Here is a 17,732-nt window from a genome sequence, read left to right on the forward strand (position 1 = left end):
GCACAGGGGATGATGCCCCCAGCCCTGATCTCCAAAGGGACAAAAGGTGTCAGCGGGGCTGCCTGAGGGCGCACAGCCCCAAAATGTGCACCAGCAGGGAGCGGGGGGCGCGGGGTGCTGTGGGACGGTGCCGGCAGCGGGGCCGGGCGCGGTGCGGGGCTGTGAGGTGCTGTGCGGGGCTGTATGGGGGCTGTGCGGGGCTGTGGGATGCTGTGCGGGGCTGTGGGATGCTGTGCGGGGCTGTATGGGGGCTGTATGGGGGCTGTGCGGTGCGGTGCCGGTGCAGCAGTGCCACCTCCCGGCCGCGCCGTGGGGACAGCCCCAGGCTCGGCCACCGCCACCGGCAACCAGCGGGGAAGTCAGAGGGTGGCAGGTGAAATAAACCGGGGAAAAATGTTAAAAAATAGTATTAAAAAAAAAACAACAATAATGTAATATAATAAATAATAAAGCTAAAATAATAAATAATAAATATTATACGAAATGTACTACTGAAAAAACTAAAAACTGAAAAAACTAAAAACTGAAAAAACTAAAAACTGAAAAAACTAAAAACTGAAAAAACTAAAAACTGAAAAAAAACTAAAATCAACCCCCACCAGCCACCCCCCCGGCACAAAGGAGAAGGAAGGGCAGCCTGTGTATGTGTGCCTGGGTACCCCAGAAGTGGCTGCAGAGAGAGAAGCCACAGAGCTGCAGGCTGCTCATATTTTCATACACCTGGGAAGCACTTAGGGGTTTGCTCTGCTATTTTGTCCTCCCCGGTCACCTTACGGGCTCTAACAAAAGGCCCCCATGGAAAAGATCAGTGTTAAATTTCCCTGCCATTATTTCGAGGTAAGGCCCCTAAATCCTCACTTGTAAGGGCTGTGCCAGGGGCAACTCGGGCAGAGCTCAGGAGCCTGTTCATAGCAGAGGCCTGGGAGCCCAACATCTATGACAGCCAGCAACTAATGAAGGTTTTTTATGTCACTTCCCTATGGGGACATTTGTCCCAGGGTGGTACACCAGGAGGAGACCGACTGAAAGTTTTGCCTGCCCTCTGGCCACACACAACGAGCCGCCCCCAAGAGAGGAGGCCACAGGTTTTATCAGACAGCCCACGGCAAAGAGGGCCCTGAGAAAGGAAGCGAAAAGCAAAACGCAGAGATAGACAAGCCACATCAGGGGAGAACAAGCTCAGGAGAGGATGGATAAGTGGTTCGGGTAATCTTGGACACCGCAAGCAAACCAGTGGCACAGGGAGCACAGCACCAGGACGGGCATGGGCACAGCCACAGCACCACCAGCGAGCCCCTTCCCCAAAACTGCCCGTGAACAGGGTGCAGGAGAGCTGGGCAAAGGGCCCCGGAACGGAGCCGAGAGCGTGTGGTTCTGCGGAGAACCAATTTAGTGAAGAGAGAGCAGGAGGGTTAGGGAGATGAGATAAGGGAAGAAAAAAGAAGCAGTGCAGGAAAATAAAGAGAGAGAAGCAGAGAGGAGACGTTGATGCAGGGGAGAAGAAAAAAGATCAGATATGAAATACGAGAGAGCAAGGATAAAAGCTGTAAAGAGGCTGCACCAGCACTCCAGCTACCACGACACAGTGAGAATTGTCTGTCTTGTTAAGCACTATATCTATATTGATAAATCTTAACCATCATCACACTCTATTTCTCTAGAACAAGCAATTTCTGCAGTTCCTTCAAAACTTGGGCTTACTTTTTCCCCTTTTTATTTTTGTTTTGTTACTTTTCATCCGTCCCGTCTTGCTCACTTTTTATTTTTCCCATTTTGCGCAAATCCTCTCGCATCCCACCACGGCTGTCCCTACCTGCCCCTTGCCTCCCGATTCCCCGCGGTGCCTGGGCTCGGTGCTGCTGTGCCATCCCGGGTGGGAAAGGCTGTGCCCAAAGCCCTGAAAAAGCACTTGATGGGAGCTGGTTTCAGGTGGAACAGCCAGGCGAGGAAGAGCAGAACTCACTACCACCCCCTTTCTTTGTGGAGGAGTTGCTGTTGGAGCCAATGAGTGAGCCAGGCAGCGTTGGGGGAACATAAGGGCAACCAGGGGGGTGCCTTTTCTGGTGTACCACACACAGTGTTTATGTTAAATAAGTAAAATTAACAAAAAATCCAGATTATTACCTGTTGGGGCACAGACTTAGCAACGTGCTCTTTTACAGGGAAGCTCAGGTGGGGCCCCAGCTGCCCACACTTGTGGCTGATCAGCCAGCACTGGGGTGAGGCTGAGGAGGTATGGCTCCAGAAAAAGGCAGAAATCGATTTGGAAACAAAGCCTATGTTTCTGTTGCTTTGGGGAGAGGTTCATTTTCCTCTTAACTCACTGGAGCAGAGATATTTAAAAATTAAGTTTAAAAATAATTGGTGAGATACAGAAAATCTTGGAGTGCAGAGGGTGGCCTTGCCCATATACACTAAATCAGCCCGTGCAGAGAGGCAGCACTATTTCTTCCTTCATAACAAGGGACAGTGAGGCAGAAGAAGAAGAAGGCCACACCATGAGCGGGTGACAATGCTGGGAATGGGATCCAGGTGCTCTGCCACCTCCAACCCTTTGCCCATGGCCTCTGCTGCAGCTTTGGGGACAGCTGCACGTCCCCTGCACGGCTCCGGAAGCAGCACCAGCCCAGGGAGCCCAGCTGCTTTCCAACCAACCCAACCACACCACACTTTGCAAGGGACAACTCGGTTAATGTAGGGCAGCAAACAGCCCACAATTAGCTCCCGATTTTAATTATGCACATTACTGATGAGCTCATCAACTTAATCTAATTAGTCTGCAGAGCTCAATTGCCTGTCCCTTTTTCTTAAATAATGTGCTATGTAAGCCTATTATCCCTTTTGACAAAACCTGTTCACTTACATGATCCGTCAGCCGGGCTAACAGCCTGGCATGGCCAGCCCCACCTCGCACACCTGTGGCACACCACCCACCGTCACCTCGGCGTCCCCACGGGCTGATGTGCAACAGCAACAGCGTGCCCATCTTCAGGCAGCCCTCAGCAAAGCACCAGGGTGCTGGGGCTCACCCACACCCCCTGGGGGTCCCGCTCCCTGCAGAGGAGCCCTGTAGCATCGGAGCAGAAGGCAGAGAGGAGGCCAAAGGCTGAACATCCTTCCTAGAAGCCTTTCTAGATGAGTGCCAAGGAGCCAGCTGGGCGCCCAGCCCAGCCAGGTGCCCAACATGCCCTCCATTCGGACTAAAACAGGGAACAAAGCCCCCGATCGCCCACCCAACACTGTTCAGCTGCTGGCTGACCCTGCACCTCCCTGCTCCTCCTCTCGGCTCCCGGAGGGACACCCGGGCTGGCAACTGACCATGGCCAGAGCTGGCACTGCTGCCCCAGGGGAGCAGGGCTGGCCGAGGGGCAGCACTCGGGGGATGGACGGCTCCGGTCCCGCTTTGGGGCATGACAAGCATGTCTCTGACAAAAACATTATGTTCATTGCTGATTTACTGCCTTTGCTTTCAGCTTGGCTGCGTTGTGTTTCTTTTCTTCCAGTGAAAGCAATAATCCCAGCGCTCATGACTGTTTAAACAGGAAACCTCTGATAGTGGCCACAGCTTTGTCACCTTTGTTCTGGTCCATCAGTCAGGGCCTGCATGGTCCGGCAAGAAAAATATCAGCCTTAAACAATTTGTTTTTCTTCCCTTAACCCAAAGCTGTCCTCTCCCAAAGCAGGGTGCGTGGATGGAGAACCTCCGGAGGTGCCCGCAGGACACAGCCCCCGCCAGCACGTGCTGCCCTCGTCTTCCCCTGCCCTCTCCCTCTCTGCACAAGAATCAATGAAATCCCCTAAAAGCTCATAACTCGGAGGTAATTATAAGAAGCATCAATTACCCAGCTATGTGGATTTCATGAATTCAATTAATTTGCATAGTGATCGATTCAGGCGGGTCTTCTCCAGGTCCCTGGAGAAAGTTAGGACATTGTTCTGCACGCTATTGATTTTACAATGTAAAACCAAAGCTCTCTCTCCTCTTATTCAGAGCTGCTCATTCAGCCATATTAACTTTCAGATCATTTATTTTTGTATGTCTTTCAACTCTGTTTGTTGCTATCACACAAATGCAGAGTATTACATTGTAGAGAATAATTGAATCAATACAGTCATGGTACTCTGGGTCTCCCAGACTCTCAGGAACGCGAGCTGGCAGGAGCCCGCACGGAGGCTGAGAGGGTTTTTTTTTTAACCTTTCCCGTTATTAAAACGCTCGTCTGTCTACATATTAACTTTCTGCACTGTGTATTTGTTATTGTTTCGCCTGCATTGGAGTGGGAGACGCTGGCGCTTTGCTGAATACAAGGAGAGGCTGGCTGGGTGTCTCTGAGCATCCTGCAGCCTCGGCTGAGGGGCTGTTGTGCAGCAGCCTGCACACGCCTGAGGGAGCGGGGCCGAGGAGGGCAGCTGTCCTGCTGTCCTGCTGTCCTGCTGTCCTTCCATCCCAGTGCCCAGCACCCGTGGAGACGTGCAGGAGCCAGTGGCACAGGCAGCACGACCGCCCCTCGCCCGGCCAGCCCTCCTTCCCCTCTCCATTCTTCTCTGCTGCGAACGGCCACACACGCAAATAAGGGAATCAGAGAGAAAAAAAACCTTCAAGTGAAAAGCCACCAAATAAAAAAGGAATCCTCCTTCAGATTCAAATGGCTCTGAAAAGAGAGACAGTTTTTAATTTTGCTTCCCCTCCCATTGGGATATTAGACAGCTAAATAGCAGCATGCCTGTTTCCTTCAGATAACCGGTTCCCAATGAGCACCCTAATTGTCCCCAGACCCTCTCTGCCACTGTACAGAGCAGGTCATTTACTGCACAGCACACGCAGCTAAATACAAATCCATTTTCCAAGGGAAAATTCTATTCTTATCTGAGTTCTGCAAGAGGGTTGCAAGCGGCCCGTGTTAATTGAAGCTTTGATGTTTGTTGGAGGAGGCCTCTAATCAGCTCCACAAAGGGGCCGCCGCGCCGCGGTGCACCTAGCCGCGCAGGGAGCGCGGGGCTGCGCCGGGCTCGCCTCACCCAGAAGGGCTTTGAGAGGAAGAAATATAGGCACAGCTAAATCCTCCCTGGGCAGCGAGGGGCAAGGAGCCGAGGCCCCCAAGCCCCCTGCAGGGACACACAAGGCTGACGGCCAGGGTCCCCTGCAGCGCCCAGCGCCCAGCCGCGCACCCATGGCACGCGGGCGCTTCGGAAGGGAGAAGCGTCTTTTCAGTGCTTTGGCAGGTCTTCTGCAATATCCTCCAGCAAATCAAGCATCCCCTTCTTGGGATGTTTTCAATCTGCTTTATGTTGATTTTAATTAAAGAATTTGAAACTGAACAAACAGTTCGTAGCAGGTGGCCATACAAGTGTGAAATAAGCAAACTGTTTTATCTGCCACAAACTCCACTAGTAAATTCCTTTAAATTAATCCCAGCCTTCGAAAGGCTGCTGATTCCGACTGAAACGCTGAGCAATTTGGACGCTGCCATTCTCTAAATATTTGCCTTCATTACAGTGTCAGGAGCAGGTGTGTCTGGCAGCCTGTGTGTGTGTGCCGACGCTGTTCACCAACAGGTCTGCCTTCCCGTTCCCATGCGCCCAAGCCCTCTCCTGAGGGCAGGATGTTGGGCTTGCTGCTGGAAAACTTGCACGAGGATGGGTGAGCAGCCCCTGGAGCCCTGCAGCCCCTGCCATGCCCACCACTGCTGTTAGAAAGCCACGAGTGCGTGGTGGCACAACCTGCCCGGCACGGTGGCACCTCCTGCATGGCACGGGAGCAGCCGGTGCCGCGGTGAGGCTGGGACACTCTGCACCCTCTGCGGAGCCGAGCGTACTGCAGAGCACGGCGCTGCGGTAACCTTGACGGTACAAAGGCAGCACAGGCCCTTTATCGAGGTAACGGGCCCTGCATATTGATAGAGCCCTGGGGAAGGGAGAAGTGGAGCACAGATGCCCACAAGCTTTTCTTCTTGCAAGGCTGCACCAGAGATAGCTAGGAAAAGAATAAGAAGGGAAAAGAAACACATACGCACACTCTTCATCTTGCAGTCCTGCCCTCTCTCAGAAATCTTATCGGCACCTCTGAGAGCTCACGTTTTGCCACCTGGAAGTGCCACGCTTCCCTCCGCTGGAGGGGCAGAGGCACCCCTGGCTCGGGCAGTGCTTTGGGTGCTGTGCCCCTGTGTGATCACTGGTGCCCGTGCAATCCCCAGGCGGGTGGCAAACGGCCGCGTTTCCTGGGGGTGCTGGTTCTGTCTGTGCTGCTGGCTCCCGTCCCCGTGGCAGAGTCCAGCACCACCCGTTGCTGCCGGCCGTGCAGGAGCGTGCTCGTGCCATGGGGCAGCCGCACGTGGGCACCTCAATGCCCGGTGTCCAGCGGCAGTGGGCTGGCAGGGAGGGCGGCTATCGGCTGCCTGCCCGCTCCTTCCAGGAGGAGACACAATTGTCCGTCAGCTCCTTTTATCCCACTAATGTTCAGAGCATGTTCAACATCAGATCCATCCTGTTTGCCCTCCCTAATGACCCAGATCTGGGAAATTAGAGCAGCGCTCGTGGTCAGCATCCACTCGCGGGAGCCTGTGTTTGCCTGTGCTAGCCAAGCTACTGAGATAATTACAAGATGTTCTGCTTTCCTGGGATTACAGTCAGTTTTTCTTCTCTTCCCCTCAATAAATATGGATGCACAGCTGCTGTTAAAAAGAATCAACAAAAATAAAAAGGGGCAGGCTCCAAACCCTGTGTGCTTCCCTTCAGTTATGCAGTCCCAGTGCTGCCTCTGCCCTAAATTCAGACAGGTTGGACTGGGGGAGGGCGGGTTGTTTGGTGCTTTTTTCCCCCCAGATATCAGGCTCAGGTGGCTGCAAAACCAAAACAATGAGAACAAATGTGTTGGGAAGGATACGGTGTGCAGTGGAAAACGATGCAGCGCTCCCTCTCCTGCACCCTCATCCCGAAGTGCGGTGTCAGACCCGCAGCAGGGCAGAGCCTGCGCAGCTGGGACCCCTGCACCCCCAGCCTCTCAAGGACTTGTTTTGGAAGGATGCGTTCAGATCCCACAGGGCTAGCACCTTTCTGGTAGGAATTGCTGGAGTTTCCCACCCTAACATTTCCTTCTGGCCTTTAAAAACCAGGATATGCTCTGCTCCATATATATTAATCTCCTAATCACTAAATTAATTTCCATCTCAGTTACAGCACATTCAGAGTCTATTAGTAAATCATGTCAGAGCTGCTTAGCAACTTTTGTTATAAGACTCCTATTAGGCCGTGTCTCAAACCAGTGGAGATGGAAGAGCTATAATCCTAACAGGCCGAACTTTGAAGCCACCACAGCAGGGCCGGGCAGCGGCAGGGCCCCGGGCAGCGGCTGCCCCCGGGGGTACCCGTCCTGTGCCCTGAGCATCGCGGTGCTGCAGTGAGCATCCACACCCCAGGGGAATGAAGGGAAAGAAGTCTTTTGGCAAAGGGACAGACCCTGACCCTCAGCACGGGGATGCAGGACCCTCGAGGCATGTTGGGCAGCCGCTCCTTCGGCAGGCGTTTGATTCCCTCAGCCTCGCCCCTCTGAATGAGAAGTGGCAGCCTCCCACGGGGAGGCAGGGGGGGGCTCTGTGGTGCTGCTGAAGGAAGGAATAGCTGGCTATGGGTCCCCAAACTCCTGCCGTCACAGCACAGGGGGAAGCATCCCCTCTTGCCGCAGTTGCCTGAGCCTGCTCGGGATGCTGGGCACAGGAGGAGCCTTCGCTCGCCATCTCCTGGGGACCAGCCTTTGGCGAGAGCCGCTTTGAGGTGCACATCAGAGCAGGAAGCACGTTGCGGGGATGCTGCTGCTCCCTGTGCAGGGACGGCTGCCAGCTGGTGCTCACAGGCACCCCTGAGCCCGGGCTGACCCCTGAGGATGGGGTGAGCAGGGCTAAGCTGGGGCAAGGTGTGCGGTGTCGGTGCGGCCATCCCCATGGCATCAGGGCGGGACGGCAGCACGGCATTGCATCGCTCCCTCCCTCCGGTCCAGGCAGAGCTGTCCCCCGCTGGGCTTCATTTCAGAGTCCGGGGCTGTCATTACAGGGGGAAAAAAACATAACAGTTTGCTCACTCGTCTGTGCACCAATTTTCATCAGACCTTGCCGCTCCTCTCCCGGGGACGCTGCTCTGGAGCCGAGGAGCCCCCGCAGACCTCTGTCTCCTGGCACAGGCAGACCCGGCACAGCATCGGGGCAGCCCCCGGCCGTGGGGCCACACTCCCCCCTTGCTCCCCAGCCGTGGCAGCGCTGCGCCAGCACAAGCAGCCCTGCGGAGTTCAGCCAGCACAGGCTGGGGGCTGCACAACGAGGAGCCCCAGGCAAGGCCCAGCTGGCTGCAGCCCCGTTCGGCACGGCCGGGTGCCCTGCGTGCGCACCGAGGCGCTGCTGGCAAGGGCTCACTGCAGGCAGCCTCGCCACCCAGCCCTCTTCCCCCCTCGCCATGCCGCACGCCAGCTCCTCCGGCTCATTGCCGTGAAATTTAATTTGCAACAATCAGCTGGAGGTGAGGCAGGCACGGAATTAACTCGACGTGCTAATGTCGCATCCTGCCTGAGCCCCGCGGCTCACAGCCAGCTGCGGCACAGCCCCCTGCCCAGCCCCTGCCCGGCCTCCCAGCACCCCTAAATTGTGCAAGTCTGAGCAGAGTGAGGGGAAGCACGAGAGCAAGGGCTCTCCCCCGCTGCCAAGCACACGTGCCCCGCAGTTAATTCAGGACTTGCCAGGGCCGTGCCGAGGAACGCAGGAGATTTCAGGACTCCTCCTGTCTCGTTCCACAAGCGACGCAAAGGGTGAGTTATAGCGTAGCTGGATGCACACATATTCTGATAAGGAAGAATAATAACTTGTCAAAGATATATATGATATGTGTTTTCTTTCCAGACAGAATATATATTGGGATAATTCATCAACTTGCCTAGCACTGGCCAGAAGAGAGAGAGAGAAAAGAAGAATCCTAACAAAAAGAAGCCAGCGTGGAGAAACCCCTTTGCATCAGGTGCCTCCTCCCTGCTCATCCCTGCTCCCGGCCAGCCTGACAGGGCCCCACAGCTGGATTTGGGGCTCGCTGTGGCCCCGTGCCGGGCTGGGGCAGGATGAAGCCGGGGGACACCCACACGGTGCCGTGCAGAGCCGTTTGCTGCAGGCAGGGTGGCCGAGCGGGCAGAGGTTTTAGCACCAAGCCTCCGTGTTATCCAAATGGGCCTTCTGAGATAACAGCAGCTTTACAGCACCGAGCCCTAAATCCAGCTCAAATGCTAGCGAGGAGCAAGGCGGCGTTCCCTCCGGGTGGGGAATAAAGCAGGCTGCAGCTAAACCATCCCCTGCAGCTCCCGCCCGGCCGCCCGCCGGCACCCACCGCCAGGGCCAGCCCTCGCCCAGCCTCCATTTCTGCCTCATTTCCTCACTGCAAACAGCGCTGCCCCTCCGCCGTCCGCCCAGACAGGCTGTTACGTCCACGAACATATGCAGAAATACATAGATCTGTCCATCGGCAATTACCTGCTCCCCAAACTGGACACCTGCTAATTATTTTCAGCCAGCCAGATGGTGCAGTCATAAAGCACTCGCCACAGCCGTACATGTGTGCGCCCACAAAAATGGCCAGATTTCCCTCCTGTGAGCCGAGGGATTAGAAATAAAGCTCTTCGCCAATTAATTAGTAATTACTTTGTTTGAAAAATAAACATTCTGGTAAATAAAAGTCACAGGGAGGCAGGGCGGTGCTGAGAAGCAACAGCAGCATCCCCGGCGTGCGGCCAGCGGGACAGCCCCTAGGCAGGTTTCACGGCAAGGAGGAGCAACACAAGAGTGATGGAAAGAATGATCTGAGAAAAAGAGAACATATAAATGTGCCCCCACACTCTGCTTCATAACTGAGCAAGTAGAAGTGGTACCAGTGGGAAAACCGTGCACCTCCCGTGTGTCCCCCCGTGGCTGCGTGCGGGAGCTGCTGGCACAGCTCTCCCTGGTACGGGGACCTCAGGAAGCTGCAGAGCGGATTTACAAAATGATTTGTCAACTGACAAGCAAAAATACATTACCAATTTAGGGCCCTGATTTGCCTGCAACTTTTTAATCCTTGAGTTGTTGTTGAATAGATTAAAGTGTCTGCTTTGATCCAGGCTTTTAGATGGAAACATAAATATCACATCGCTGACGCTCCCCGCAGCCCGGCCAGCTCTGCCGTGGTCCCGGGGCCGGCGTGCCGAGGGGCAATGTGTGGCCCCAGCCCCCCAGATCCCACCGCCATGCAGCGAGGGCTTCTCCCACCTCCTGGTTTTAGCAGGCTGCTCGTTGCCCACCTCACCGGACTGCCACTCGCAGGGCCACATTTGGCATGCAGCTCGCAGTGCGGCAGCACGCATCCTGCAGCCCCAGCCCTGGTCCCTGCCTCTGCCCCCCCATGCTCAGAGGGAGGGCTGTGCACCTCCCAGCCCCACCAACAGAGCAAATCCCTCTGGTGCTGAGCCACCAAACAGCACCGGGGTGCCCACAGCGGTGGTTCCCCCCTCCGCTGCCCAGGGCTGCGCTGGGGATGCTGCGCGCCCCCACCAGGGCTGGGGCGAGGGGAGCTCGGCTCTGCACCAGGAGGATTTTCCACTTTCCGGCTCTCCTCCACATCTCTGCCCTTTTGCTGGGAAAACAGCCTGGTCTGGATGCAGACGTCATGCTAGAAAGCCTCTTCCGTGGCTCACAGCAAGTGCCAGGCCCTGTTTTTATTTCTGTTGTGAGCCCCCAGGCCCAGGCAGAGGCGAACAGTGGGATAAAGGTCCTGAGCAGCACCGAAGTAACAGCAAAGCCCAATAAGACCTGGGGAAATCAGCTCCCAGCAGCATGCAATTAGCTCTCAGACAATGCCCACAGAAATGTCACGGTAGCAGGGTGAGACACGGAATTACCCTGACATTTTATTTAGTGGAAATTTCTGTGGACTTGCCAATGTTTTAATTATGGTATAAAAGCTGCTGGCTCCGGCGCTGCCTCGGCAGGAGATGCCACCTGCCAGGGGCCACTTTGGTTTGTGCCATGCAGAGGGGAACGTGGCCACACGCGGATGTCCCCAGCCCGGTGCTCGGGCACGGGGCACGTCCTGGTGTGGGACACGGGGACCGCGGCCACCGCCACGCACGGCACGGCCAGCAGCCAGGCAGCATCCCCGCCACGGGACGGCCCCCGAGCACTTTTTGCAACCCCAGCGGTGATTGTGCTGCAGAGGCGCAACCCGAGCATCTCTTCCTGAAACAATAAGCAGAGATCAATGTTCTGGGTAATTTTATGATGCAGAAATACGGAGCATAATTCAATTTTCAGCAACAGAAACAAATGAATCTCTGTTTGCTCCCCTCTCATTTTTTCCCCTCCTTCCAGCCCTCATTTGATACCGCTCCATGTGGCAACATCAGACAATCTTTGAATATTTTAGCTCCTGTAAAATATTTATATTATAATGCAAGGAAGGAAATTGGTTGCTTCCAAGCCATGTAAACATATGCCTTCTAACAGCTGGATTCCTGGCAGCGCTCGCGAGGCGAGGAAGCGGTTGTACGACTGTCACACTCTCAGGTACTTGAAACAAAACCACGACGCCTCTGCCAGCTGAAAAACCCTTCAAGCAGGTGAGCGGCACGATGGCAGCGGGCACGTGACAGCCACTGGCACTGGCACAGGGCGCACAACCCTGCCCCGCTGGCAGTGCCAGGGGCGAGACCCCCTCCTTGGGAGCTGTGAACCCGCTCCCTGCAGAGCTGCTCGCTGGGGGGAGAGGGGGCAGCCTGTTCCCACTCATGGGGCACAGGGGGTGCAGAATCCAGCCCCATGGCAGTGAGCTCCGGCTTTGTCTGCACGTGATGTGGTGGCACTGGGTGCCGTGCGTCTCCCCGCCGCAGGAAAGCCTTCTGCAGCCTCACCACCACCTGAGGTTACCAGCTGCAAGGTAACCTCCCCGAAACAGCCCGCCCCTGTTCATCCCCCTCTCCTTAATCCTTTAATCAGCATTGCTAATTAATTATTAGTCTGATCCAGTGCTAAGATCCTACTCAAAGCCCGGCGTCCCTGCCTGGCCAAGCGATCAGCCCGCTTCCTCCTCGTGCTCCCCCGGCAGCGCGCTGGGAATTGCAGCGGCACTTGAGGCCCCGTGTGGCCCCGATGAGCCCCAGCTGCAGAAGAGGCCGTGCCGTGCCGTGCCGTGCTGTGCCGTGCCGTGCCGTGCCATGCCAGGGAGCGTGAGGGCCTGCCCTGCGCCCGGGGCAGGGGCCCTGCCTCCAGCCAACAGGAGATTAATTGAGGACTGCCATTAAAATGTCACCGAGAAAATTATTAAGTTAAGGTAAACCACTTCCACACGTCAAAAGCAAAGGCAATCAGTCCCAGGCATGTCCCCCTAGGAAATTATGTGGAGTAATTAATCAAAAAGCTAATGAGAAATGTGTTTTCTTTCCCAGCCTAACACCACATCATATTCTTATTAGCCAAGGTTATTACAATAGTAATCATGCATGCTCTGAGTTCAAATTGGGTTTTTTTGCTCCACTGCCGCCAATTTAGAAAGCCATTAATGGAAAAGATAAACCCCGATACACAAACCAGCCCTTTGTGTTTATTCACCTGTCAGGTGATAATCGCCGCCTGCGACCCGCACCCCACCAACACGTGTTTGCTGTGACACAATTACGGGCTGACCCCTGCCCGCTGCGCCGGCGCCTCGGTGCCGCCGCCGTCCGTGCCTCAACCCGGGTGCTGTGCACGCATCGCCCGGCCCAAACAGGGCGAGCACCGTATGCACCATGAGCAGGGTGTGCAGCGGGGCCGGGCAGTGATGCACCCAGCCACAGGGATGCTGCATCTGCGGTGCTAGCACCTGGCCAGTGCCGTGGGTTATGGCACGGCAGGGTTACGGCACGGCAGGGTTACGGCACGGCAGGGTTACGGCACGGCACGGTTACATCAGCCAAGTCTCCGCACTTCATTTCCTGGGCTCTCAGAGCGGGTGGCAGAGCCTTGCTCACAGCTCCATCGGGCACCGCTCGCCAGGCCCTGCTGGAGCATCCTCCCACCGCGAGCTGGGGCAGGACCAGCAGGTACCAGCTCGGCGGTGCCGGCACGCAGCCAGCTCGCGCCTCGGCACCTTCCCAGCCAGGCTCGCCCCAGGCATCTTGCGGCAGCCAAAAATGCAAAAAGGAGTTGTTTTGGCGGTGCTGGTTTCGGCGGCGCCGCCAGCTCCCCCCGCCCCCAGGTCTCCCCTGCTCTGCTGTTCCAGCCGTTCCCAGGGATGGAAATAAATGCTCAAACTTCAGCAGATTTTCGTGCCACACACAAAGAAACGGAAACACTCTGCCTTTGTGGGGAGTTTGTAAGTGTTTAGTGCTGGGTGTAGCTCAGCAGAGCCACTGGGTGCTCAGCACTTCAGCAAATCTGGCCTATTTATTTAGACGCCTTTAAGTGGGATCTTAGTTATTCTGTAAATCTGGCTGTAAGTGGGTAATTTGCTCTGTATTATGGGTTCCCCCTCCGCCCACCCCGGAGAACAACCATCTGCCAATCTTTCCAGACCTAAAGTGCACAGTCAGCAGCCCAGCAAAGGGAAAACATCGCTGCTTAATATTCAGCATTAAATAATTCAGGCCCCCTGCAGAGAGACCGGGGAGAAGAATGAGTCTGACAAAAAATGTAAAGATTTCCTATGCCATGTTAAAAATGCATTGACCTGATTAGCTCGCTCAAGAGATGCTGAGCCAGGGTGGATCAGAGCAGGGAAGCTCACTCTCGGTGACAGGAGAAGCAGAGAGGACATTTGTGGAGCAAATAAAACTCTCCGGCATGATGGCCTTGTGTGCAATTTATAGAGAGCTTTTCCTTCTTTTCCGTGCTGGTGGAGGGAGAGGTCTTGCTGCAAACGGGAGTTCCCTCGTCCAGGAGCCATCTCCCACCTTCCTCTCGCAGCTCCGTGGCTGCCTTGCTTGGACTTTGCATCCCTCGTGGAGAAGAGAGCTCCCTGCTCCAAAGGCGAGATGCCCTCTGCGTGCCCAGTGCTGTCCCAGGGCTGCTCCCCCCAGCTCCAAGCTCCCTGCACATGGTGCTGGTGGCCTTGGTGTGCACCTGCCCCGTGCACCGCCCTGGCAGCCGGCACCATCCCTCCACGCTGCTTGGCAGCTCGGGCTCTGATGTGCAGCTTAACGAGAACTGACGAGCTGGAGACAAGCCTTCAGAAGCCCAAAGACAGGGCCCGGAGCAAGCCTGGAAGGGACGAGACGTCTTGGCGCGCTGCCTTTGATTGCGCCGCGCTCGGCTTTGCCTCCGGCAGCGGGGCGAGCGGCCTCAGCGGGGCCAGAACCCGCCTGGCTTGGCGAGGGCACCCGGGCACCGGCGGGCTGCGAGGCAGGGCTGTGCTCTGCGGGGTGAGGCTGCCCCCAGTGTGCCCAGAGACACGCCGATACCAGCATCGAGGTGCTCCGAAGAGGAGCGGGTGCGCTCTCATAAACCCCTGATCTGCCAAGGGGGTGACCCCCCGGCACAGCACCTCCTGGCAGCTCAGCGGGCACACAAGGAGCAAGCCAGAGGCAGGGGCACTGCTCGGCTGTGCCCAGCACAACGCAGCTGCAGCTCCAGAGGCAGCCAAGTGCCACTAATCCCCTCCCCACAGTGGGCTTCCCTCCCGTTGGAGCCCACCACCCGCAGCGCCCCGCTGGCCGCCCCACCGGGCACCACCAAGCGCCCGCATCGCCCCTGGTGCCCCCGCTCTGCATTAAGCCCTCCGACGAGAAATCTATCAGCTGGTAATTACGTGCAGCCTCGAACATTGCGGTTTTATTACAGCCATAAAGCACTCCGCAATTATATCTGTAAGTCCTGGCGCAGGGCGTTTACCACCGGAGGCACACCTGGGTCGCAGCGCTGCGCCGGCTCGGACCCCAGGGCTGCGGATACGCTCGCACGCACCAAGGATGCTGCTTGGAGCTGGATCCAGTGAAACAGCCCCTGGCAGGAGGAGAGGAACCGGTGCTGGAACCCAGCGGCCAGCCTCCTGCTCCCGCTGCAGCCCCAGCCCCGTGGTGCTGGGGCAGGATGAGCCCTGCCAGCAGCCGGAGGGCTGCGCAGCCGGGCTGCTTTGGCTGATGAAGTTGCAATTTCTGAAGTTCCTCCAGAATGAATATGGATGCACATCTGTCTCCGCTTAGGTGTAACAAATTGTCCAAGATTGTGTTAAATAATCCCAAAACCGCGTCCACCGCTGACATCCCAGCTACCACGGGCACGTACCGGTGGCGGCCCGGATCTGCCAGGAGCTGTTCCGTAGCCTGGAAAGAAGCAGCACTGCAGGCTTTTAATGTTTCATCAGCGCCATGCACTAACACCCTCCGCTGCCTCCTCCTCCGGCCGTTCCCCGGGCAGGCAGCCGCCCCTGCAGCCCCTCACCTCGCCGAGGGACGCTGCAGGGAGGCAGCAGGGGCTTGGGGCTCCCTGGGGAAACTGAGGCACGGGGCTGCCCCCGCTGCCCTGCTCGCCTCGTGGCCGCTGCCGAGTGGACCCGACCCCGAGCCCCAGGACTCGGTGCTTTGCTCTAACCACTAGGTAACGCGTCTTAACTGTGTTTATTTCCATCCAGGCTGCTTTTTAATTTGATTATTTATCTCCCGTTTAGCCTTTGACAGATCAAAGGCTCGGCAGAGGGGAAGCAGAGCTGGGCTGCGCATGAGAATGAGCCTCGATACATAATTAATTAACATAAAACAGTTTCATTAGGAGACGGTGTTACACGGCTGCTTGTCTTAAAAATTTAAACTGTGTAAAGAGAATGAGGGAAAACCCATCTCCCCGCCGGGCGGCCGGCGGAGCGCTGCGGGCTGACCCAGCCTGCCCCGTGTCCGTGTCCCAGCCCTGCCCAGTGACACCAGTGACACCAGTAAACACCAGCCCAGCTCCCCCCAGGCAACAGGACCGAGTTTGGGAACGCGCTCCCCAACCTTGCTCCCCACCCCTCTGCCTTAATTGCGTGCAGTGTCGCCTCCCGTTGATTATTAATCTGTTTTTAATTCTATTAAGAGATGGCCAGGAGAAAGAGTATCAATTTTAGATTAACAAGGTTATTAGCACTTAATTATGTGAGGTGCCTTTGTAATTGAAAAGGAAAAGAGGAAGCGCCATAAATATCCCCAGCCTCTAAGCTCCTCGGGGTTTGCGGGTGGCTCCTTTTATTCACGAGGATATGGAACCATAAATATTAAATATCTTGTGAAAAAAATTACGAGGAAGAGAGAGGATGCCCTCTGGATATTCCCGCGCTGAACGTTCTTGCATTTACAAATATTCATTAACTGGGATCTGCAAAGTTATTTCCACCAAGACTCGGAGAATGAGCAAGAGAGAGAGGTTATTTAAAAAAAGTAAGAGTCTAGAGTAAATATTATTAGTAATTTTTATCTCGGCATGTCCCTAATTATTCCATAATTAGGAAAAGCGCACACATGCATATACAATCACTAACCTGTCAGGCTTGGTGGTTTTTCCTCCCGGCCCCGCTGCCAGCCTGGGGAAGGGGTCGTTGCGCAGCCCAAAGCAGGGGGCTCGGGGTGAGCCCCCCCACGGTGCCCTCCCCTCGGCCCCAGCTGCCCTTCCCCTGCCCTTCCCCTGCACCCCGGGCCCTGGAGGAGGCCGCGGAGGCGCTGCCAGTTGGAGAAAAATTTAAATGACAAATCTTGGGCTCTTTTTAATTAAAAAATAATAGGAGATCTCAGCAGGAACCAGTTACAATAACGTGTCATTTGCCAGAACCTGCTTTATTGGAGCTATTTAAAACAAAAAGAAAAAAAAAAAGAAAAAAAAAAAGAGCCTGGTGGCCGGGAGAAGCCACATTTCCCTCAGTCAGTCTCGCTGATGGATGTCTGCCCCGGGGGCACGCACGGAGGCAGTGGTGGGGGTACCCCGGCCTGGAGAGCTGCGGCAGGGCACCCAGGGCTCGTTAGCTGCAGAGGGGCTCGTTAGCTGCTCCCAGGAGGCCCCAGCACCCTCCTCCCCCAGTCACCCCCCTCAGGGCCCTGGTGGGGAGCAGGGGGGGAGGTCGGTGCCCCCATCCCACCTCCTGGTGGAGGCTGTGACCTGCTCAACGGAGCCAGGCGAGGAATTCAGAGGTGAGGATGGGACACCGGGGAGGGCAGGGACTGGGACCAGGAGCCCTGGAGGAGCGCACGGCCTCTGGGAGCCCCCCCAGCCCCTGCTTCCTCAGCAGGGTTTCCCAAAGCAATCCCCAGCAGCAGCAGAGCCCAGAGCAGCGCGGGGACGGGGGGAGCGGCGCGTGTCGGGAACCGGAGACGGAGGGGCTGGAGGAAATTACAGCATTTCAGAGAAACCGCTTTCAGCTGTTTCCCAGCGTGAAGTATCGACACGCATACGTCTCTCTGCCTTCTGCGAACCTGCCCCGTTCATCTGCCGAGGGGGGAGCACAGCGAGGGTCTGCGGCTCTCTGGGGGCTTCCAGCAAAGGGCGACGGGGAGGAGGAGGCTGGCACAAGTGGCCAGAGGGCTGGCTCCAGGTCCCTGCAGCGGGCTCCCAGCCTGCCCGCAGCCACGCCTGACCCCTCAGCAGGAGGACAGGGGGGGCTCTCCTGTCCCCTCTTATGCTGGAGGGCCGGGTTAGATCCCCTACATTCACCCCGCTGCACCCAGAGCAGCCAGCGCAGCACTCACCCCTTGCCAACACGTGTGTGTGACCCCTCCAGCGCCCTCCCCGTCCCTCCCT

Source organism: Anser anser (genome assembly GCF_964211835.1).
Source record: "Anser anser genome assembly, chromosome: 22".
Lineage (NCBI taxonomy): Eukaryota > Metazoa > Chordata > Aves > Anseriformes > Anatidae > Anser > Anser anser.